The 24982-nt window shown below is 41.2% G+C and overlaps 1 protein-coding gene across 7 annotated transcripts in view; it reads right to left on the bottom strand.

Moving 5' to 3' along the window:
- The window catches only part of satb1b (SATB homeobox 1b), a 79142-nt gene extending 74016 nt beyond the window's left edge, over nucleotides 1-5126 (bottom strand). For 3 of the 7 annotated variants that reach the window (XM_084727627.1, XM_084727630.1, XM_084727633.1), the window contains exon 1: nucleotides 4804-5125. The gene's annotated coding sequence lies outside the window, so the exon portion shown is untranslated. Of the gene's footprint in view, nucleotides 1-4803 lie in introns of all 7 variants that reach the window. The other 4 variants (XM_084727631.1, XM_084727635.1, XM_084727629.1 and 1 more) reach the window with 2 other exon arrangements.
- Between the last annotated feature and the right edge of the window lie 19856 nt (nucleotides 5127-24982).

Raw genomic sequence — 24982 nt, 5'->3', positions numbered from 1 at the left:
TGCGTCTTTATCTACATATTTTTCTTTGCATTTTTAATCCCTTGTCAAAGGATGCATCATCCAGCCACTGACAAACGAAACAGTTGATAAGGCAAGGGTGTGTGTGTGTGTGAGAGAGAGAGAGGGAGAATTCAGTATCTGTTGAAATTGTTTCATTGGAGTATGTGGGTGGGTATTAACAACCTGATCTTAGCAGGATGCGCTTTCCTCTAAATCGCTCTCTTTTTTTTTCCTCTGAACAAAGGATTCAGAAAAACCTACACAGATTGGATAAAGACAAGCATCGGAATAAAAGACAATGAGTTTTTTTCCTCTCAAGAAATAAAAAAAAATCAACATACGTTGAGACCTGTAATAATGTGATTTGAATCGTGAAAACTTAGATGCATATGCTTTCCTAAATTATATTTGCCATGGTAGCATGAAGCACGCTAAATATCGAGAACAACAAAAACAATCCAACATAGGAGGGATGTCATTTTGTAAAAGCGTGACAAAACCGACATGACGGACTTTGGGGGTTTTTTTGTATCTTCCGGCGAGGACACGCCAACCCATCCAACAAACGGGGCTGATTGTCAGGACCCAAAAACAATGTGACGCTTTCATCACTAAGCCAAGGAATCTGGATCAACAGTATGCAAAGCATATGCCAGAATAAATGCAGTCGAACATGCCGGGACAACATAACCCCCCCAACTCTCCCCCCGACTCTTTTTCTTATAAAGAACTTTCCAGATAATGACAAAATGAGCTGTAACTCCCTGAATCACACACTAAGCACTCACCCAGGGTGGTATGTCTGTAACTGGCGGGGGGGGGGGGGGGCTTTTCTTACATTTTTGAGCCCTGGAATGTAGCGGTCCCTATTAACACACCAACCTTTTCTTTCTCCAAACTAGTTGCAACATGTCATCAAAAAAACGCTGGGAATCATTGTTATCTTTCTGCTCTATTAGCAATCATAACAGAGCTATTTCATACAGAGGAGGGATGGGGGTGTGTGTGTGTGCGTGGAGGGGTGGAATCCCCAAAGAGCCACACATTAAAAAACGAGACAGGCCTCTTATTTACTGGCGACAGTCTAATAAATACATTTGCTGGCAGCTAAACAGGTATTTACTCTGCTCCCTACCACAGGTATAATTTCACTGTTTGCTGAGCTGTTATTTTGCTACAGCGATAATTATCGAGGTGGTAAAGAAAGACGATTAATGGTTTTAGCCGAGATATCAGTCTCAGCAAAGTGAGGCACAGCTCAGCTCCAAACTCCCAGCAAATACTCAACAGGAGGGGTTTTTAATAATCTGCATCTTTTGGCAGCGGGAATTCAAAGCACAACACAAAACTGAGACGAGGCCACTGCTGCAAACATGTAGAGGTGTCTTTTTTTTAGTGTGGCAACGCTTTTTCTACTCATTTTTATTTTCATTTAAGCTATAAAACTGGTGGTCAGTTCAATTTTAAAGGCTTAATCAGCATTTTCCTAAAAAGAGAACAAACAAAAACAGAAATGTAATGACTCATATATACATAATCCTTTTCAAATCATCACTAGAAGTGGCTGCAGAGAACCCAGCCTTCTGCCTGTATTTCCTTATTTTCTTATTATTTTGTGCTTGAGCAGCACAAAAATTTTGTTTTTTGACATCCTGGGAATGAGACACAACTACCAACTATCTCTATAAACAGCTCAATTTTTACTGATTCTACCTTTAAAAAGTAGTGACGCATTCTTAATATCATTTCAGATCAGAATGCACAGCAAAGACAACAACAGCAAAAAAAAAAAAAAAAATCACAAGCTGTCCTCTCCAACGTGCACACTAATTGGTCTCTCAGGGTCACAGGACAAACTTTGTCGTCTACTGACAACCTGCTCTTCAGCGTCTGTTAACGTGACACTGAGTGAGAGCTCAGCACGCCACCGTGCAGCCGCTGTATTTTTCTTAACTAATCTGGTCTGTACTGGGGGGGGGGGCATGAGCTTTTAAGGCATAACTTGCAAGATTTTCCTTAAAAAATGTAGACTCATAAACATAATCCATTTAAAACATCACTTATGACCCTCTAGAAGCATGTAGTGGTGGCTGTATCTGCAGAGACTCTGCCCTCTGGCTGTATTTCCTTATTTTCTCATTATTTTGCTGTGCTCGGGACACTTTAGCAACCCAAAATGTCGACATGTGACATCCTGGGAATGAGACACAGCTATCAGTTATCTCTCTGGTGCGTTTATGAACGGCTCGGACAAATCCTACCAATTCTACCTTTAACTAATGATGCACAGACAGGGATCAAAATGAGCACAATCTACCATCCAAATGCTGGTAAAATATACAAGTGGCTGGGAGATTTGTTTAACTCACCAGACAGAAAAAAACAATGGTCGTCCCTCCTGTCCTGCAAACACACCTTCAACCTGACAACTTGAAGTGACAATTTAAAGGAGCTGCCATGCAAAAAGTGCAGCTGGGCTTTAAAAGAAAAAGAAAACAACTGTTTGTGAACATTACAAGCTGATTTCCTGCCATCACGCTACTACAGTACAGTAAATGCAGCGTGCACTAGTTTTGATCAGTGGTAATGAAAACAAAACCATCCTCAGAGTGGAAAATATCTGAGTATAACAACCTGTAAGTTTAAGAGTCAAAAGGTAGAAAGGTGGAAACACTGACGCGTTTTCCCCGATCGCTTCCTAATTGTAAATCACAGCAGGGTTATTGTAAGAACTGTGAACACGACAGAACATATTCAAAGGAATTAATTACACACTAATAAGCTGCGACAGATGTTTAGGCTTTACTGCTGGATCTGTGTGACCTGGCAGTCATACGCAGCGCTGCAGCCGCTGCCGCCGCCGCCGACGTCCTCATGCTCTGATTCTTATCATTCCTGCCAAACAAGTTTGCGTGGAGAAATTTTGCCAAACAGATAAACAACACACCGTCACCGTGGATGTGCATGTGAGTGTTTTTTTCTGTGCCACTTTTGCAACCACAAACTGATAAAAAAAAATTGTAATGGAGCTTCAGAGGCGAGGAGTAAAACCGAGAAGTTTTGCTTCAACGTTCACAAGCTGCCGTTGAGGCTTTCGTCTTGTCTGAGGACTTTTTACAAGAAGTGACACATGGCAGTCTGAGACAGGAAAAGGGCTGTGTGTCATTGCTGTCAAAGGCACTGACCAGATAAGCCACAGCACCTTAAACTGCCACAGATCTGCAGAGATAAAAGGAGAAGACTCACCGGTGCTGTGCCATAACCTGTTTTTTCCCATGCAGAGTTGCCAGGCTTGACCTCATAATCGCATGTGAGCAGGGCGAGCAAAGCACACACAGCTTGACAACAACAGCAAGACGATAAACAACCAGTGACACTGACCTCTGACGATTATATCAGGGTATTTTTTGATCAAGTTTCTTATTTAATGCAAACCTCATCTGCAGATTGTTTTTCCCTGCACTTTATCTTAAAATTAACAAATAGCCTTTTTATAAAGGACTAAACCTACATTACACACTCTGTGTTAGATAAGTGTGTTTGAGCTGATAATCATTAATAATATCAGAGTGAAAGCCACTGACCACGCTGCTGTGTGAAATGTCAGCTATTTTCTAAAGGAGCAACGAGCAAAACCTTTAAAACCCTGTAAACCACAGAACATCAGTGCCCACGCAGTTTTTAAAGATGGCAATACATCTTCTCATAACTGCTCTCTATCTCTTTCACACACACACACTTGCACACACACTCACAGGTCTGGTTGTACCTGAAATTACTTTATCAGCACTGTGACAAAAGCCACACGGCAGACCAAACAGCATTAAGGACAACATTTCTGTATCATCACATCTATCTGAGTGCCTCACACCAAGTGAGGCAGAAAGAAAGAAAGAAAGCAATAAATTCATTAACTGTTTGTTTCCCTACACACATTTTATTTTATTTTATTGTACTTTGCTGGGCTTTTTTTTTTTACTTAGACAAAGTGTCTCATGCTACAGCTATTAAAGTGTTGAAGCAAGTTGACACGTAATTAAATATTAAGTATATGGAGAGAATAAATGAAGTGGCTCTAATGGCCTAATAAAAAGTAGTAAAAGCAGATGGGCAGTTGAGCTGCAGCATAGACATGTCAGCGGTTTGGTAACAACACACACCTCGTCATAAATAATATGTAAAAATGAAAGTGAAAGGCCTGCTTTAAAATTATAAGCCAAACAAGACTCTAAATATTTCAGAATTTAAGAGCCAAAAAAAAAAAAAAAAAAAAAACTACAGGAACTTTATTCACCCTGCATGTTCCTAAAGTCATCAGGTCAGGAGCAGCGGTGGCAGCATCACTTCTTGCTCCTGTGCTGCGCTGTGCTGAATAAGTTGTTAAATGAATTAGAGGAGATGGATGTGTTTAACCCCGCCAATATCACGAGTGCTTTGCTTATCCGTGCAGAAATGACACAGGCCCGTTTCTGCACATTTCTAACTCGCTGGCGAAATAAAGTTCTGGATGCGAGCGATTATATTTACCATTAACAAGACGTTCATCCTGTATTTTTTTTTAAATGTGTGAAATATTAAGCTTCTTTTTTGGCCTGTGTGGGTTTTAAGTGATTTAGAGGAAATTGCTTTTAAATCGTTTTAGATCCGAGTCACTCATCCTTCTACATCTAAAAGAAGATGCACCTTATTTTATGAGTCATGCGGTAAAATAAATTTAAAACAAATGCAGATGCACTTGAAAATAAAAGAGAAGCAAGTGACAGAATGACAGCAGGACAAACAGTGCACACTACGGGACCGTACCTTTAAAGTCAGCAGTCGCCCGACCTCTTGTTTTCCATCAAAAGTTGAACAACCTCTTGTCACTGCTCCACGGCGAGAGATCCAAAAATAGGCGACTGCTCTGTGGGAGGAAAAAACTGCTTTAAAAAGTCAAAAGTCCTATGGTTGAAGAAGAGGAGGAGGAGGAGGAGGAGGGGGGGAGTCGTCTTGTAGAAACCGCACCGGCGGAGGCTGAAGTTGGGGGAGCGCACTCGGCGGATGGGAGCGCAAGAAATGTGAGCAACCGTGCGCTGCGGGCTGCGGGGGTGAAGTAGAGGAGAGGAGAGTGGCGGCATGTGAGGAGGGCTGCTTTGAGAGGGTGGCAGGTAAACGAACCGCCCCTCCCCGTTTCTGATGCTCAAATCGATGATTTGCCAGCTGTGGCGCAGCTTGTCTCATTGCCCCACTTTGGTTTTTACAGCCGCTCCTCTCCGACGCGCTGCTCTCCGGGGACACGGAGAGGGAGAGAGAGAGAGGAGTCAGTGCCAGGAGAGCTCTCACACTCATTCATTTTCATATTTACACGCCACATGTTTGCATGTCAAGAAGAAGAAGAAGAAGAGGGGAAAAAGTCTGGTAAATAGTCGATTGCGCGCAGCGGCGCACGTTTTGCTCCATATAGAGTCAAAGCGTGTTGTTTTAACAGCGGAGGGCAACCTGCCAGCGCTGCTCCCCGCACACCTGAGCCGAATGTGAAACCACACAGCCCGGTGTAGTCTCAGAGTCTGGTCGGCTACACAATCTGATGCTCTGACCGACATAAAGAGCTGCAAACTGATTTGTCTGAAAGTGCGCAAAAATAATAATAAAAAAAAAGTTTTCAAGAATAATTAAGTTTGACAATGCTTGTTGAAAGAGAGGCTAATACTGCAGTCTGTTCTCATGCTGTGTTTGCCGACAGCTATTTTTCCCATTAATTTCTCCAATCTGAACAAGGCTTTTAGTGGGAAATAATTATTATTCTGACTATCCGGCAGTGAACATTTTTAATGCATCATTATTGAACCAGACTCACTTTTATTTTATCAATGCAAGCTGTTGCTTTTTTGTGTGTTGCAACTTTTAATTCCGGCCACACACACACACACACACACACACACACGCGCGCGCGCGCGCTCACACACACACACACACACACACACACACACACACAGCCTCTCCGCCACATTTAAAAATCCTACCGCGGGCCTCTCCAAAAAATAAAAATCTACGCTTCAGGAATGCAAATTTGTCCAAAAAGTTACGTGGAGAGCAGAATAATTTTATTTATTTTATTTTTTTCCTTCTTCTTCTCCTTTTCTTGGACATCTTTAAGAACACATGCCTGAGGCAGAATCAGCCGAGGCACAGAGGACAGTGACAGATAACGGAGAGAAAAAAAGCTTTTATTTTCGCCCTCACAGTGTCTAAATGTATTTGTGCTATTTTAATTGATTTTCAGCTGTAAGTGTGTTGACTGCTGCATGAAAAGTGCAGAATATAAGACACCTTTTTTTTCTCTCCTGACAAATTCTGAAATTAGACGGAAAAATCTCGAGTTTCAAGAGAGTAAATTGAATTAAATTAAATAGTTTTAATGAAGAACATATTACAATCAGTGAAGTCTCTGCATGCTGGTACCTACCTCTGCATGGTTTATATTAATGTTTCCTACAATAGATTTTCAAATTAAAAAAAAATATGAAATAAGAATGAACACCTTTTCCCATTGTTTGATTTTATCATGTGTCCATCGTGTGTGTGTGTGTGTGTGAGCAGCTCCTGCACATGTGGTTACATACAGTATGTGAGTGAGTGTGCACATTTTTATTTGTGGCATGTGTGTGCTTTTGCATTTGTGTGTGCCCTTGCACGCATTTATACTCATTTGTTGTGTGTATGCCTTTGTTCGCTTGTGCAAATGTGTGTGTGTGCATGTGTGTGAAATGATTGACAGTTTGCATCTGCACACAGGCTAACTGCTCTGCACTAGCAGGTGTGCAGGAGCCCACAGGTAATGCAGCTGTTTACTTACAATAAGAATGTGTTTCTCTTACCGGGTTTAGCATAAATAACACACTGATCCATTTACATTTACACTTAATTTACACGTCCCATTGAAAATAGAATTAGTGGGAGAAAAAAGAGCTAAAAGAAGCTGACACGAGACAACAGAAGGTGGGAGCTGAAGGAGATGAAATCATGAAAATGATTCTGATTGTCCACATTGAGTTTATTTAACAGAGAGGATACAGAAGGACTGGAGCTCTTATTGTAAGCTGATATGCACAAATACTTCTCAGAAAAGTTCATTTGTTGTGGTTTTGGGACTCCACAAAAAGTTTCATTATGAAGCATCTGAGATCTGCATTTAAAAAAAAAAAAAAAGAACGGGGAGAGACAAAAAAAATCACACACACTCACACAAACACACAATCTCTGCATATGATTCACACCAGCTCTCTCCTGGGAGACTGAATGGGAATTGAAAAGTTCCAGTAAAGAGATTCAAATTTGCTTTCTGCATAATTATAAATTCATGCTAAGTTAGGGATGTTTTCATCATTACAGACAACAGCTGGTGATTTCAATGCAGCCTGTGTTTTATCCAAAAAAAATTCATGTTGCTGCCTCCGAGAGCCCACATGTGCTGCAGTTGTCGCTTTGGCCACAAGGGGGACCGCTGAGTCTCATCTTAATGAGAGTGTGAGAGAGGAGGAGAGGAGGGCAGCTAATGATGACCCCTCTCCAGAAGACACTTTTTAGACTCCGTCTTTTAACATGTTGTCATCCAGCTGGTTGTGCCAATATTTATGATTCTGTTGATTCAAAAGCAGCGAACCCTGACCCCTGCATTCAAACACAGAGGAGATTATTGATGCAGTGGCGACGTGTGAGAGCTGTGGATTAGTTCCAAAACATTAATGCAAATTGATAATGTGCATCTATCTTGCCGAAGCATAAACAGGGCACGTGTAAAGCACAAAAAAGAGAACCAAATGTGTGTGAAGTGTAAACAAATCAAAGCAGACCTTGAGCTGAGACGTTTCAATCGTCTGCACTTTTTTTTTCCTCTGAAAACAATAAACAGCACTTGGAAAATTACAAGGGTTATACACCCCAGAATTAATCTTTCCAACCCATAACTAAACAGAGAGACACTGTTGCCTCTCCATCAAGTGGGTATATTTTAATTAAAGGCTATTGACTACTGAAAGTAATTTGTCTCAGAAAGATGCCCAAGAGCTAAAAGACAGACGTCTCGTCTAAATCTGGAATGCTCAGCCACTTTTTTCGCTCTGGTTTTGTGGTTAGCCTTTGCAACTTTCTTCAGTAGCTCTTTTATAATTGCTCACCTTTTAAAGATTAACAAGGATTCCTGTGAAGACTAACACTTGTCTCCTGCCTGGCTTTATCCACGAGAACCACTGGATTCTCTGATTTTTGTTCCTCTGATCACCTCAGCAGGAATTCAAATTGAAGCGTGGATTTCTCTGCCTTTTTCCTCCTCGCCTTTCTAGTCCTCTTTGAATATTTGAAACAGAAGTACTCCACAAGCTCACCTCTCAAATGAAACACTATTAATCCTCATTTGCGCGCCGCCAAGGAGGACAGTGGAGATGAGAGCCAATCAGAACAATAAAAGCTGACCCACAGCGGCGCCTCCAAAGCGCACACGCCTCCAGATGTTAATGGGATGTCAGTCAGCTGGGCGAAAGAAAACAGCCCAGAAGTGTAATTACTGTCTGGTGTGAACTCTCCCATCAGCTGTGGCAGCTTAATGTCACTTTGTACATTACTGCGTGTGGAGAGCGTCAGCTGAACATGGGTGGCAGCTGCCCAGATGTGAGAGGACTCTGTGAAGGGAAAGTTGCTGGTTTCATTCTTCAGGTATACTGAGGTGTTTCTGAAACACAGTCACCAGAGATCACCTGTCAGTCAAACTGTGGGAGTTATACTGGGTACTAACTTTTTTCCTGCTCATGCAACCATCAATGAAACCAACCGTCTTACACCTGGATTAACTTCACGGCAGATTCATTAAACTAGGAGAGTGTGCTCAGTAGAGTGCAGATCGCTGCCAGGCAACAGACAGTGAAGCACCTACTGCAATGCCACCACAACTGCCAGATGCAACCTGCGGAGATTTGCAAAGTTCCGCCACATTAACATGACCTCCACATACGTTGTTCTGAGCTGAAACAAGATTGCAAACTGCAGGAGTTGTTGGCTCCTAGTGGCCAGCTAAGAAGAGTGAGTAGTCGGCTTTCAACGGTTGTATTAAACAGATCAGTCAATAAACAGAATTACTGCCACACAGTTGTTTGTCTCCTCCAACCAATCAAGTTACAGTTTACATCCATGTCTGTCCAGACTCATATAATGTATGTAGTGTCGACCTCGAAGGAATTTAATAAAAGATATAAGGTGTATTTTTTGGCAAAATTAATAATTTCCAGTGAGAAACATGCTGTCTTCACTTAGAGACTATTTTAACATTGGAGCACAGAGGACCGATAGAGAGCTGAACATTGTGATGTCACAGTGACCTTGACCTTTGACCTTTTGGATATAAAATATCATAACCTCATCACTTTATCCTATTAGATATTTGTGTGTCATTTTGTCATAATTGTTTCTATGTATTCTTAAGTTACGGCAAAAAATCTACAGAGAATCTACCGAGCTGTTGTATATCAGCTCAGCACTGTATTCCCTGTTGTCAAGTTGGTCCCTGTCAGTCTCAGAGACTGTGTTTGGTCCTGGTTCACTTGGAAGCTACCGTGTCTGGTTCAGTTGCACAGTGTAAATATAAGCTGGTACACAGCTAACTGAGCTGTTGGCAGCTAGCAGGCTAGCTACAGCCAAAGAGAATTACAACTTCCCTTTGTAATGATTTCTCTTAACCGTAGTCATTTTATTCAAGATCCTAGCCCAACAAGTCCTTTATCAAATGACAAAATACATCATTACTATTTGGTTAAGGTTGGGGAATGATCATGGTCATGGTTTATTTATGCTGACTGATGACAGGAAACGTGCAACGAACAGCAGTCTCTCATGATAAATGCACATAATGTACGTTCTGCCACTAGGGGTCTCTCTCACATTAACATAACAACAATAACAACAAAACATAACAACAAAAACCTATCTCACATTTTCCCAGAAGTTACAGCAACTAGCGGCTAGCAAGTAAACGCACCGTTACCTTGAATAAATTATGGATTCCTCTCTTCAAAATATGTAACATATAACATATGGTGTTTTTAGACTTTTTAATATAGTGATGTTACAGATTTTATTGTTCAAGTCCATCGTCCTTCTTCTTCCTCCTTGCTGACATCATAATTACTGCAACCACTAGAGGGCTTTGTCACTTCATGTGAACACATGTCGTGTTGGGGAACTTTCTGAAACTCGCTGTTCTTCTTTGGAGGACGGTGTCAAACAGTTTCATAAATTTTTGAAGTTGGCACATTTTGGTACATTCAGATGTGGTTGCTGTTGGTTTTATGTGAATGAAAGTTGCAGTCTTCTTTAAGTCATGTCAAGGCGGTGGCATTTTTTACGTCAAATTCCTCGTCCATCTTATTTACAGAACAGTTACACAACCATTGTATTAACAAATCTGAGGGAAAGGGTGAGTTAGAGTAACTGCAGGCTGGGGTTGGACAAGGCGAATAAATTTATTTACTTTGGAAAGTTTGTGCATAAAACTATGAATTTTCATGACATTTGGTCAATGTCATTTTTAATGCAAAGTTGTTATTATTAAGTGTTTTTGTTATAAAAAGTTCACATCAATCAAGCTTATAATGTCTTTTTCTTTTGGGCAGAAAGTTGAGTGTCATCAGCAAAGGTCACCCAAATATCCCACTGTCTGTATACTTAGAATTTAATTACTCTGTTTATCTGTCACTACAGTCATATTCATATAGAAAATAAAATAAATGCATCAAAAACTAAAAGCATTGCTGCTTTTACTTGTATACTTCTTATAAAGCCTGACTGAAAACTGTTTTTGTCCACTGAATTTGGTGTTAATCACATTGTCTGACATTTGTGTGACTCTCACAGGATGAGGGTCAAGAAGGATTGGGACTGAGCAGTGAAAAAAGTCAACGGGAGCGGGAATCATCATAACATCAGGTTAATTTTTTATCTATAAATATGTAGTTCTAGTATGAGTATAATATTGAACATAATGATAGACATTCTGTTGGCTTTTTTTATCCTTGTTTATTCTGTTCTGGTGGCTGGTTGCAGTGAACTGACCAGTGCATGACGTGTGTGGACTGGATTGACGGGAAGTCAGTGCGGACTGAATGGACGGAGTGACCCTCATGTGCTGCTGAAGGCGTGCGTTCGGTGTGAATTCACAGTTAATTTAAAACAAACTGCTTTTGATGCACCTGAAATGTAAAATTTGAAGTATGCAGAAGAGCAACAAGACAGAGCTGCTATGCTAAAGGGCAAATGTTGAATTACTAAAGCAAAGATTTATTTTTATGTAAACATCACAGATTATTTACTTTAAAGGAGATGCTATGCATGCAAAGGACGTTAAACTCACGTTTACTGACATGACAGCAACAGGAGGGTGGAGGAAGCTCGAGATGTTACGACAGAAGGAAGTTCTTGTTAGACGTTCTGCTGACATCCATCCATTCTACCTCGTGTAACCTTCAGTATTTAACCTCCAGCGTGTTTGTGTCATGCTTGCAAACACGGTAGGATGTTGGGCACGTCAGCCGGTACAGAGCCATGGGAGCCGCAGCGATACCAGGCCTCTGTGTTTGACATGCATCTCAATGCAGCGCCGCCGTCACAGTGAGACACCCTATCTCCTGGAGAGTCTATTAGCTGTGCTTAATTAAACAAATGTGATTAGACTGATCCAAACTCACACAACTGAATCCCCGGTAAGGAGTCAGCCATGAGAGGCGGCTGCAGAGAGAAAGTCGAGTCACGCATGGCTTGGCTTTATTAATAGCGCCTATTAGACACTAACACACACACCTCGGCGAGCTGCACAGTTAACGTGTGAGTAATGTGTGCGGGCAGCGTCGTTTCAGGTCCACTTCTGAAGTTTGTCAATCACAGTTTAGTGCTGACTGTCAAGACAAAATGAAGCTCGGAGCGTCAGGATAAAGGTGAACGCTAATAAACAGATTGATTACTGGTTATTTAGCGCGAGATATGTGGGCGGGATTTAGCCACGGCTGTCAGTTGTAACCAGGTGGAAAGCAACAGGGAAATTCTCACTAACTTGTAAAAGATGAATCACTGACAGAGACAGAGAAAGATGAGAGAGAAACTAGAGTAACTCCATGTGCTAATATTTTCAGGGGATTTTAACTCTGAGTCATTTCAATTCACCATCAACTCTTCCTGTCAAAAAAATATACCTTGCTACTCAGAAGTGCTTAGTTGAGGAAACAAGTAGCAGAAAGATGCAGAATCTTAGAAACTCAGTTAAAGTTTGAACTTCCTCTGCCCTCTGCTTCTGTGGAATTTGATTGTGCGCTCATTACTCAATCACAGACAACCTAGACATCCAGGGCAGTGCTATTTAAAACAATGGTCTGTCTATGTCTGAGTGAACCGAGGGGTTCTGACGGGCCACCGCACGTAATATGGCTCTGATATGTCACTGGGTCAATGCCAATTCAAACTAATGAGGCCTTCAATAGTTTCTTAAAGAGTTTTGTCCATTTAAGTGATCCATTCAAACTTTACTCTTTTGAAAATAGCTGTTATTTTTCCACTACATAAAACGGGGTCGTTCATGGCATTCACTTTCAAACAGTTATGACCACATCTACATACGGTCCTTAAAAACAACAGTTTGCATTTGCTTCGCCACGTCTTCCCTCAAACATCCATCCAGGGTGAGAGGCGACGGTGGTGGAAAGAGTACAAGTACTGTTACATTACTAAAACATTACTCAGGTGTTAGAAACTCAATGGGTGAACTCATTTTGCAATGGCTTGAGTGTAACAGACATTTATTTATATGTAAGATATGCGCATTAGGTGGACATCAGCAACCTGCAGAGTACGGTACAGGTTTGTAGATCGGAGGCAACTCGTAGCCTTGGCGGCGGTGACGATCACGCGATGGCGTAAATACTGTTTTAGAGGCTTTTGCACCCCGATGAGAATAAATCTGTGAAGGGAAACACAGATGTCTGGTCGTATTTTGGCAGTAAAAAATGTTCACAGTCAAAGATATTAATACCAGCCGCACGTACCAGCCTTCACAAACCCACACTGATCAAACCCGCAGATACTGATCAACCTGTTAACCTCATGGAACAGTAAGTGAACGAGACTGTTTACATTGAAGCGTGCACATTTTGGGCAAATTTTCAAAAAGCTGGAAAAATAAAAACTGAGAAAGAAAATAAAAGAAAGCAAAAGACATTTTCCTAAGCTGATATGACTAACCCCAGACAACAATTATAAATATTTTGATTTTGTTTGGTAAAAATATCTAAAAACATACAGTAGAGATGGAAATCTTCAGGTTATTCTGATGCTTAGTGTCATTTCTTTGCAAAGTAAAACAGGTTAGGAGGAGACGGTGATTATTTCTCCAATAAAGATACAAGAGACGGAGGGATGGAGGATGTATTTACGCTTTGTTTTGTGTACCATGTCATGGTATCCCACATAATTATATAGGGCAGGTAGACATGATGTAACCATGGCAACATCTGTAGGCAACAGGGCACACCTGTGTCAGAGTGAAAGGAAGAGAGTGTGTGTGTGTGTGTGTGTGTGTGTGTGTGTGTGTGTGTGTGTGTGTGTGTGTGTGTGTGGACCTCTTTGCAAACACGGTTGAAGTTTAAGCTTCACTGGAGACGTTAAAACACTGAAGCGCAGCATTAAGACTCTGATTCAATTAACTTCAGTCCAAGTAAGAGATACTTTAAAGGCACAGCGGTGTTAAACTGCTGTGTGAGGAATGTTAAGTACACAGATGTTGTTGCTGGGCGTACAGTATGTTTGCTGGAATGGTTTAAATTATACTAAATCATTTCTTCTAATGTATGTTTACTACATAATCATTGACACAAGGAACACATTCTGTTGTTATGCAGCTTTTATCAGAAGGTGGTAACTGCAGAATTCAATTTTGTTAAAGTGAATATATAGGCTACTGTAAGCAATTATTAGAAATAATCATATTCATTGTGAATTTATGTCATTTAATCAACCTGGATTTTATAGAGCAACATTTACTCCACATAAGAACATTTTATAGAGAAAGTTGCACTTGTATTTCCTCAGTAGGCCTGGGACGTGAACGCTTTATGTTGGTAGTACAGAGTAGCTCATCAATTCACGTGAAATCAACCACCTTAATCTCAACTAGATGCAGACACTCTGTACAGTTTGTAATATTAAATGCAAAGCTGAAGAGGGTGAAACCAAACACAAAATACAGTATTTAAAACAAAGTTTAGCCTGATGTCGCCTACTGCAGCCGCAGCTAACGTTAGCATGCCTTCAGTTAGCACATAAAAAATGTAACTTAACCCTCAACCCCATCGACAACAATTCTCTAAAATGAGGGATCAGCAGCTTTATCGCCATTTTCAGGTGATTAATTAGTTAGTTGGATAAGTTGTTGTTTGAGATAACTAATGTTAATGTCACTAACTGTGACGGGAGAAGCATATGGGGTGAGAAAGTCGGAGAGAAAGTTGGAGGAGGTGGGGTGGATGGACGACTCAAACAAATACAGGACTTTCACCGAGGAGACTGGAGTTCCAGTCTTGTGTGGAACAAAAAGTGTGCCCTATTGACGGTCTGACAGGCTGCAGGTTGTAGGATGTGTTTGAGAGGAGAGAGGGGAAATAGGGATGAACTTATTTTTACAAATGTCTCAATGAGATTACTTTTCTAAATAAAGTTTGAATAAAATTTAATATTTTTTTGTTATTACAGAGATAATAAAGCACTGAAAAGGTACTACTGGGTACGGCATCAGTTCAAATGTGAGCGTTACCAAACCTTTTCCTCACACTATAAATGCATTTGTATTAACTTTGTTAAAACTCTTTCTCCAGTTGTTTCATTCAGAACACAGAGGCTGCCTGTGTCTCTCTTTTAACGGGGCTATATCTGTACTGATCCATTTATCCAGGTCTGCAATGCCATTTTCTACCGGTGCATCCATCACATCACCATTAAGAATTGGAATGCCTTTAAGCCTCTTATGCACATTTCCCTTTTAGCCGCCATGGCTTTTTTGATACCACTGCAGCCATCGGAATCTTTAATTCTGCATCCATTTTTCAGCAAAGCTTGGCTAACCTAATTGTGTTCTTAATGTCTGTCGCTGTACAAGTGAAGACACAGCAGGTCTGGTGAGTTAAGAATTTAGGGTAGTCCTTTGTCTGGTGACAAAGTTGTAATGACACCTGTGCATGAACTGAGAGTATTAAACGCACAGTGTTGCAGCTGCTTTAAGTCTGTTACCGAAGCTGTGAAGAAAGGCGCTGTAACACTGAGTTACACTGAATGTGACTGGATAAGGTGGAACAAATGCAAAAAATGCAACCGCTGGACCAATTATCAGCTTAAAAACAACAATGTAAGAAAATTTGTGTGTTCAACCATGTCTGACACTGAATTAATGATGAGCATCGAGTTTAAGGGTCAGTTCACCCAATTTACGCAAATTATCTCTCTCTGTCACAGCGGAGGTCAAGGGAATGGAGCATTTTTCTGCTAAATTTAACAACTTTTTTTTTATTTAAAGGCAGACTATGCTTGTTTTTCTCAAAAAAGAATGCAGTCTCATACAAAAATAATCCCTCTCACCTGTGACCCTGCAGAAACCCTGTCCTCCACCCATACAGTCTTATATTCTCATTATTCTGCTGTGCTCGGGACACTTTACCAACCCAAAACATCAGTATTTGACATCCTGAGACTCAACAACAGCTATCTTTCTGACAAATCCTACACTTTCTACCTTTATGAGCAACATCTCTTTCCACATACTGTATATCTCCAGATCTGAGAAACTAAAACCAAAGCTATGTGCATGACTACTGCAACAGTTAAACTGTTACTCCAGCAACTTATTATCCTACACGCTTATAGAAATTGAGCTGAGAAAAGAGTGGGAAAAAACATTAAAAGAACGGTCAAAATCCAGATGCAAAGGCTGTGATTTTTGGATTTTTAGTCTGTAATTTGGGTGAAGCTCCAAAAGGGCTTGACCCTACATTTCCCATAATGTTTGTAAAACGAGGGTATTTAAGCCTGGGCCAAGCAGTGCAGTGTTTTTTACCTGCTGCACAGACTCTGTGTTGTTGATGCCAGCCGTGTTTTCTGAGGAGTTGTAAAAAAAGAAAAAATAGATGATAGATGCTCAGCTTCATTCTGTGCATATTGTGTTTTGCCAAGTGATTAGTTATGATGGTTATGCAGTGTTTTGGAAGCGTAGCTATATTAACTGGATCAGAATTTAACTAATGTTTTTACAGGATACACATTGATCTGATTGATTAAAATTGGGGTTCCCTCTAATAGTTGACTAAGCCATTCAGTGAGAAGAGTCTTAAGTTTTCATTTATGAGTTAGTCGCAGAAAATTTAAAAGAGCACCTCAAACTTCACCCAGGAGCCACGCCGTGCTGTTAGACCCGGAAGATTGTTGCAACATAAACCTTATCTCTTGTAAGACATCACTGGTGCACTGCTGCTAACTGTGCTGTAGCTGCTATTAGCTAGTTACCTGTTAAAATAATTTGCTAGTAATCAAGTAGTCCACTTACAGTGAGCATTTTGGGTCTTTTCATAGATGACAACATATTGAAAAACAAATCTTCCATTTTTTAAACTTTGCCACTTTGCCTCGCAGTAACCTCTCTGCTTCCAGCTGCCCACCTGAGTTTAGCAGCAGGTGCACACTGAAATCATGACAGGAAAGAGAAAATAATTTTCTATCAATGAAAAATGTAGTCTACTTAAAACTCCCCAAAACGAGCTAAGAAGATGCAGCAGCAAAACTTCCTGAGGTGTTCCTCGGGCTGCCTCGTGTAGTGTACTCAAACAAGGACAAACAGTCTGCTGGTGACAGAGACAGAAACGTCACGTGACGCCAAATTGAAGAAAAATAGTGAAGCTGTCTGTTTAATTACTTTACATTCATGTGATGACTATAAACACAAGTAATTTGTCAACAACCTGCGTGATGAAGAAAGCATTTCACAAATCAAGGGTTCCCTTTTAGACACACCCATGCTTGCACCTCATCCTCCTTCGTCTCCACAGTGAATGAGAGAGAAAGGAATACTCAAGCAAGGAAAATCTGCCTAGAAACTGTTTGGAAAAGGGCACGCACTTTCTACCAACACTTGGGAAGTGAGTGGATGAATCATCTGTCTATCAAGTATAACATGAGCTAACTTCTACCAGTCAGATCAACGTACCACATGATCTAGTAGAACAGATGCCTGTTGAGGCAGCTGGATTCTTGAGATCAAGTGAGAATCCCTCGGTTCTTTGTAATGCTGAATGCTGTGTCAGTTACAGCTCATCTGTAGGCATTTGTTTGCTAAAACATGTGCACTTTTTATTTTGTTCTGTTCATTCTTTAAAAGTCACCAGAATGCAGCAAACAAAGTCTTTGAAACATATTTTTTTCTGAGGGAGGACCCACAGACCTCCCGTATTTGGATTTGAAATCCTCTCTATTTTCAAGGTCTCAAGTATGGAGTAAAGTGATGTGTACAACTTTGACATGTTTCTACCAAATCTACCAAAAAAAAAAAAAAACTCAGACAAGTCGGTGATTTCTTTTACTGCACATGGAGGCACTGCTTCATTTCTAAGTGTGCATGGAAGTGTCACCGGATCATCCGTCAATCTGGAGACATCTCCATACGCTGTGATGCATCACTTCATTTCTAACAATCACTCATACAGTAAACCTCTAATCCAGCTCGCACTCTCGAGTTGCCTTTGACAGCAGCTTAGCCACCCTGCCATCCAGCGTAACACAGCGGGTGTGGAGAAGCCCTCAGGGGTGAGATATCCCCCCCCACCCCCCAACTCCACCCCCTCCACGATTGCCCCTGGTGACAGTGACAGAAGTCTGTAATTGCCACCTCGTCAGACGGCTTCATTAAGACGAGCATTGTCTGCGCAGCTGAACGGCGGTGGATGGGGAAGAGAGGAGTGCGAGCCGAGGAGAGGAGAGAGCCCACAATGCAATTACTGCATCGCTGTGACAGGTGGGGCCTCCAATCCTCTGCGTCGATGGGGCCCTGATGCATGTTGGGGAGCCACGGTGGGCTCGCATCATTTTTCACCCCCCCCCCATCATTAGTTGGTAATGATTGGATTATTTTGCAGATGAATCGCAGTATATGTCTTGCTCACAAACATTTCCTGGCCGTATTAATCAAAACCATCAAGGCAGAGCAGTCAGAGCGAATTAAAAAAACAACACGTCTAGATTAAAAATTACCGTAATCTTTCATCAGTGTGCCTTTAACCCTTTCATTGGGGGTGTGTTTTGGTGTGTGGCATCTTTTATAAATGTATTTGGCATTTTGACAGTTGTTATGAATTGTAAAACCCAGATTGCTGATGTTTAGGGTGCATAATGCGTAATAAGAACAGAAATATTGATACAGAAATAAAACCACAGATAAATAAAGTCATCATATTTTTATGCAGCATTTCTTTGTTCATACTGGACAATTCTTTGATTCTGTAACACACAATGCAGTGATAATGCTCAGTGCCAGTGTAGGCAGTAGTGTATTCATGCAGCAGGTGGACTCTCAATGGACCACTACAACCTGGAAGTCAGTGCACGTGATGAGAAGAGGTAGCCTAGCTGCTAGCAGCCAGTCTGTGCAAACTCTCATGACATGAGTTTGAGGAGTTTGTTGATTCGATTGTTGAAAATTACATTTGTTGTCTTTTTATCCTCATTATCTGAAGATAAAATTATCCTATTACATTATCAGACAGACGCTCTGAACTGGGCTTCTGGAAATCTTTTGCTGAACAACAGACTCTCACATTAAAGAACTTGTGGGGAAATGCTGTGCTAACAGAACTGAACCACAGAAACTGGTAAGTTACTTATTTTGCAGGGGATGTTCATACAATATGCTTACCAAAAAGTTACCCACTTCTCAATCACGCAAAGTTTTGACGGTGAGAGGCGTCTTTTTCCAGCTGTTTTTTTCTATAGGCAGTGAGCAATTAGCGTGCTGCTAATGCGCCTCAGATGCTACATGTTTCAGGTTTTTAGAGTGCCGTGCATTTTTGCAGGAGCGCTCCAAACTCTTTGAGCTGAAAAAACTCAAAGCAGAAAAGTGCCTACTGTTCTTTACATTTTCTTTCCATTGTCCAATCTGATTATTCATTGAGAGACGAGCTTTTTGTGGTGGTGGTGAGGACAAAGTTTACAGATGCTCAAGGCTGTTGCTGGATACCCAAAGCTAGATGATTTTACAAATCATAGTTACTGTAAACAGCAGCCTGGAGGCAAATGAGTGCGGTACTCGAGATTTTGGATGAGCTGTTTTCATTAATTTTTAAACTGCACCAGTAACTGTTAACATAAAGTTTGTGGTTTGTGTCAAGCTAACGTTAGCTCACGTTCAACATGTCCCTGAGCAAACTGACCTGCTTCTGTTTCCCTGTGACCCAATGCACTGCCTGTCTATTTTCTTTGCAGATGTTTAGGTAGCTAACTGTCTGCTAACCTATGAAGTTAACGACCCCTAGCTAATCAACAAAATATAAAAGAGTTTTAAAAAACCACAGTTCAACAAAAATAGCAGTACGGTGCAGTGACCCTCATCTTGCAGGTTGCAGTGAGTAAGTAACTTTATTTATACAACAGTTAGTTTGAGCCAAGTGATTTGATTGGACAGGATACGTTCTACGAGATGGAGAGCATAACAGCTGACTACATGTATCACTCCACTTTACAGATGTTCTAATCACCGTTACATAACAGACTGGCTACACTGAACATGAGTATTTACAGAGCGGCTGCTACCACACTGGTTTCTACTATAATCAGAGTTGGGGATGGTAACTTTTAAGATGTATTCCAGTTCCAAAATATTTTTAGTACTTCAGTAGTAGTACTATTGACAGGTTATTGACTACCTGGATTTGTGTAGCTAACCTCAGCAGTTGGTCTTACCTGTACATGTTTCATTAAATTAGATGATGAGTCCTTATCCTTGACACAGTCTGCAGTATTTAGATGTTAGCTTGCTCAGTTTATGCAGACTTTGTCAAAAAGTTGAAGTTTCACAGCGCTGTGCCGGGTCCAAAAACTGGAACTTTAGACGCACACAAAAAAAAAACCCTCACCGTCTTGTTTTGCTTGTGCCTCACAACACCGCACATGTGCTGCAGCTTTAGCCAGTAAAAAGACACATTCATTTTTGAACTACTGTCAAACTTGACTAAGTCTCTATAACATAAATGTGGGTCCATCCAGACAACTCAAGGTCCAGTCCAGTCGCAGTCCTGTTGCAGATCTATTTGTGTTGGTGGAGTAAAAAAAGAAACAAACAAATCATAATCTGTTAACTACTGTTATCTAATAAATGGCGCTGTTCTGAATATTAGCCGGGCTGTGATTATCTTCGGCCTTCAACTAAATCACAACTGTACTGATGCTCAGTACAACAGCACTCCCTTTCACGTGATATTGCTTTATTATATCAAGAAACATGATAAAATTCTCCACAAAAGAAATAAGACAACTGCTCATCAGCGGCTCCGGTTTGATTCCAGCATGTGGTCATTTGCTGCATCTCTTTCCTATGAAAATAAATTAAAAAAAAAAAAAAAAGTCCATTAACCATACTGTAGTGCATGTTGTTAGGCCTGGTGGCAAGTATGTTTTAATTATGTTTGTTAACTATGTTATGTGTGATTGTGTGATCGCATAAAAATTGTAGAACTGATCATTAAAGCTGATGAGCAGATTTCATATTAATTTAAAATAATACAAAACTTGTAAAATTTATATGATGTTGACCTGGACGACTCAGCGTAAAGAGGTCACAGTTTGAGGAAAGGGATGTTGTTATTGAGTTAGGTAAATTTAATTTGTAAGTGCTTTGAGCACTACAAATTAATTCACATTCACATTCATTATAACGGAGTGGTGGCAGAATTCTCACAGATTTTAAAAAGTAGTTTTATTGTAATTTAGGTGAATGACCCTTTATATATTTGGTCTTTCTAATGTTTTATCCCTAAATTCACCCTCATCTGGGTGAGGGATGCCGTCTACCTTCTGCTCTGTGACAGGGAAATGTGTGAAAGCAGCAGCCTGACTTGCTCTCGTTCAGTCCACCCCCAGCGAAACACATTCCTTTCATCCATCGAAATTCCACATGATTGAAATTGCCCTCGGTGGAAACATATCATAGCCATCCACGGCTCTTGGACGGCTCCCATTGGGCGGTTCGGCCCATGCCAAGCGTCTGGGTTGGCCGAGAGCCTCCAGGGAGGCCGGGGCTTATGTCTCCATGGGCCAGTAAGCCTAGAGGCCCCGTAGCCCTGGGAAATGTAGCAAATCAGGGGAGCACCTTGGCAATGCTGCCCCCCTTCCCCTCCTCTTAGCCTTAGGACTGCCATAGCTAAAAGAAGGCTAATGATGGCCAACTGTGCAGCGAGTGGGTCTGGGGTGTTGGGGAAGCGTGTCTGTAGGTTCATCTGGATTGGCGTCGATAAGGATGTGCGCTCTTCGTCCTCTGCCTATCACTGCCATGCACAGGGTGGGAGCAGAGTGTGACGCGTTTATGTTTCTGTGTGTGTGTGTGTGTGTGTGTGTGTGTGTGTGCAGCAGTGGCACAATGATGAGGGACTGGCAGACCATCTCCAGAATGCCAGCAGTGACTGATGCCACACCAGACATTCCTTTCAGAGGAAACGGTGGCGTGGTCAGCACCATGCCAGCTTCCACATGCCCTTAGGACACCAAACCCCCCCCCCCCTTCCCCATCCCATCCTCCCCTCGCCCTCCTCCCTCCTTTAAGCAAAGACCGTGGCAGTGATGGCACGAGCTTCCAACGGATCTGTGCAGACGGGAAAACAAAGTGGGAAGATGTGTTTGGTCTCAACTTTTCAGATTTTTTCTGTTTAATTTCAGTTGTGCTGCACTTTTGTTTTCCATTGGACTTTGATGAAGCACATTTTATTACATGTAGACTCCTGATTTCAAGAAGGCTTAGAGGAGGAGTTAAGAGGTGGACACACGCTACAGCTCTGTTTTGGTGACAGCTTCTTCAGCGGCTGCACCAAAGGGAGCTCTGCCTCTCAGAAATATTTGTTTGTCTTTGTCCATGTTCATTCTTTCTTTTCTTTTTGTCTCTCTTTTTGTGCATTTATATACTTAAAATGTAGATAGAGACAGGAAAGACATAGTAAAAGCGAGATTGATGTGACATGCTACAAAAGTCCATTCCTGGAATCAAACGGGGACGTCACGGTATGTGTCTTCACCACTACGCCATGAAAAACCCCACGCACATTGGCTTTTAACCGTGTCTAAGTTTGTGCTTTGACTGTTTGCTGTTGGGAGTGTGACTTTGGACTGAATCCGACAGTCAATCCGTGGAAAATGTACCCAAAACCCACATGCATAAAATAGTTTTTTAGAAGGGAAACACGCTGAAGGTGACCAGAGGATGATTTGACCCAATCTAAAGTGAAGTCAACAGAGAGACCATCAACATGGCAGCACCATGTTACACCCCTAAATAACAAGTAATACGATAGAAAGAAGCAAGCTCCAAAAATAATCTGTATTTGCTTTCAAGACTAACAGGACTCACAAACTCAGCCTCAACATGCTCAAAATTTTTACATCTAAAATATTTTCTTTTTTCGTGATTATGACTTACCTTGCGAGGCAGTTGGGTTCACAAGATCATGCAAGAATCCATCTTGCCAGACTCAAGTTATCCATTTGCAGCGGTGCAGCCAATCAGCGTCTTAGGAGGGGGTGACTCATTTTTAACAAACAAACAATGGCGGCTCCTGAGGAGGTTAGATAGATACTGCGAGAGCTTCACTTACATCAGAACCCGAGAGTATTTGTTCACTGAAAGAAGAGCGAAGAACGACACCGAAGGCTTTTCTTGATGGAAAAGATGTTTTCGCTGTTCTCCCGACCAGCTTCGGCAAGAGTTTGATCTGATTGGTTGAGGTTAGCCCGTGTCAGACGTGATAGACAGATGGTTCATCCAGAGAGTACTTGCCCTTTTCCAAATAGTTTTTTAGAACAACTTCCAGGATGGTAACAAATCATCTGGCATGTCAGGTTAGTTATGACGTGCCACATCAACTAGATCTGACACAAGTTGTTGTAAATTGGATTTTGAAACTTTTGAAATGTTACAAAAAGAAAAAAAGGTGAACTAGGCGTGTTTCAATCAACTTATTTGCTCAAAAGCTGAGAAAAGTCCAGATGCGCCTTGGGATTTTGTGACAACCACATGTTATTACTGCAATATAAAACTATACAAAATGTTATGAATACATTTTTAATTTATTAAATCAGTGCGCACTCATTTCCCAACACAGAAAGCAAATCTTGCACTCTGTCAAAGTTTTCACTTTTCATGCAGTTGACAGACTGTAGGAATTAGAAGGCTGTGACACATCAAAGGTCCTGATTGACTGACGCCTAATTTTTTTCCCACCCGTACTCTGATTGGCTAGTACTCGCTACCTCCATTGGTTGGTGATAGAAGGTATTTTTCATGGATATGCCTTGAGATTTTGGCTTGCCCTTTTGTGTGCCTTGGGCACAAAAAGTTTTAAAACTGCCGGGCTAAGTTATGCGTGGCTGTAATATACAGAGCAGAAGAAGAAGAAACAACTGGAAACAGAACCAGTTGCCAACGACAAACCTTAAAAAAGAAGAAGAAGCAACCAGGCAACAGAGAGGTCTTCAGAACCTGCTTTGCAAATTCTCCTTCTTTGTCTTCTTTGTCTCAAGTAAAATGTTTGCTGCATCAGAAAAGAAGTTTCCATCTCCCATTTAGATAATTAACCTTTCAAAGACAAAAATAACTTAATGCAGAACAAGTAAAAACATTTTAGAAAACCTGTTTCTGAAATTTTCTATTTCCATCAAACTTTCCTAATGCAATGCTACAAAATTTGCATAAAAATTGGAATGACAGTTGCTTGCTGCGGCAAAACCCTCCCAGCCCTGTTTACTTTTGACCCAGTCCAACTCAAACCTCGGTTCTTCAGAACCAAGTGGACCTGTGAAGATCTCCAGTGTGACTGCGGAGGTGTTGGGTGAGTGCGTCTTTGTCTCATGTGTATTTTCACCTGTGTGGATTTAGACTGCACGTCATGATGGGATCACGTCGGACAGATGCTGTTCCAGTCTGGACCGGTTACTGTTCAGGTGTGTTTATGGGTTATTATCCCCTCTGGATCAATTTATTTTAAACCTGCATAATTTTTATGACTGGAATTGGGAGCATCCACATCACATATGTGAGGGGTAAAATCAGTGAGCAGACAGAAACATGGTGTGTGCAGTTTGCTGATAGACTTCACTCACCGTTTTGTCATACTGTAAACCATTTTCTTGTTCTTTTCTGCAGCATGAATAATCAATGTTATTTGCTGTTTTTAATAGATGTAACATGATGGGATGGTGTTTAAATAGCACGCCACTTTTAAGGACAATCTGCATGTCATGGCTGCATTTTAAGCTTTTCGTGTGTTGCCATTAGAGGTGGATGGTTCTGGACGTGCAGGAAACGATGAAGTCAGCAGACCTTCATCAGGTGACCGTCATCATCATGCAAACAACAGTCAAATCCTTCTAACGGGAGCTTTTCGGTTTGCAGATCTGTTTGTTTTAACATTTGATAGTTTTTGGATCCAGCACCCATTTCTCAGTAGACTTTAGGATGTGTGTGTCTTTTTCAGCATTTTACAGAGCAATAGTCACATGACCTTTGCCATCATAGTCACATGGTTAACATTGCCAAGCTGTCCCAGTTTGATTCACTTCAGGCAACAAAACCACTTGGTCAGGTCTGGGCACCAAAAATACTTTTAGGAAAAAAAATCACAGCTTGAGAACATTAGTTATGTCAGTTATGCTATGTAAATATGTGACATAAAAGTTAAAG

The sequence above is a fragment of the Lutjanus erythropterus genome, chromosome 9 (genome assembly GCF_056507025.1).
Source record: "Lutjanus erythropterus isolate fLutEry1 chromosome 9, fLutEry1.hap2, whole genome shotgun sequence".
In the NCBI taxonomy this organism is placed as follows: Eukaryota; Metazoa; Chordata; class Actinopteri; order Lutjaniformes; family Lutjanidae; genus Lutjanus; species Lutjanus erythropterus.
This window is presented reverse-complemented; position numbering and strand designations above follow the sequence as displayed.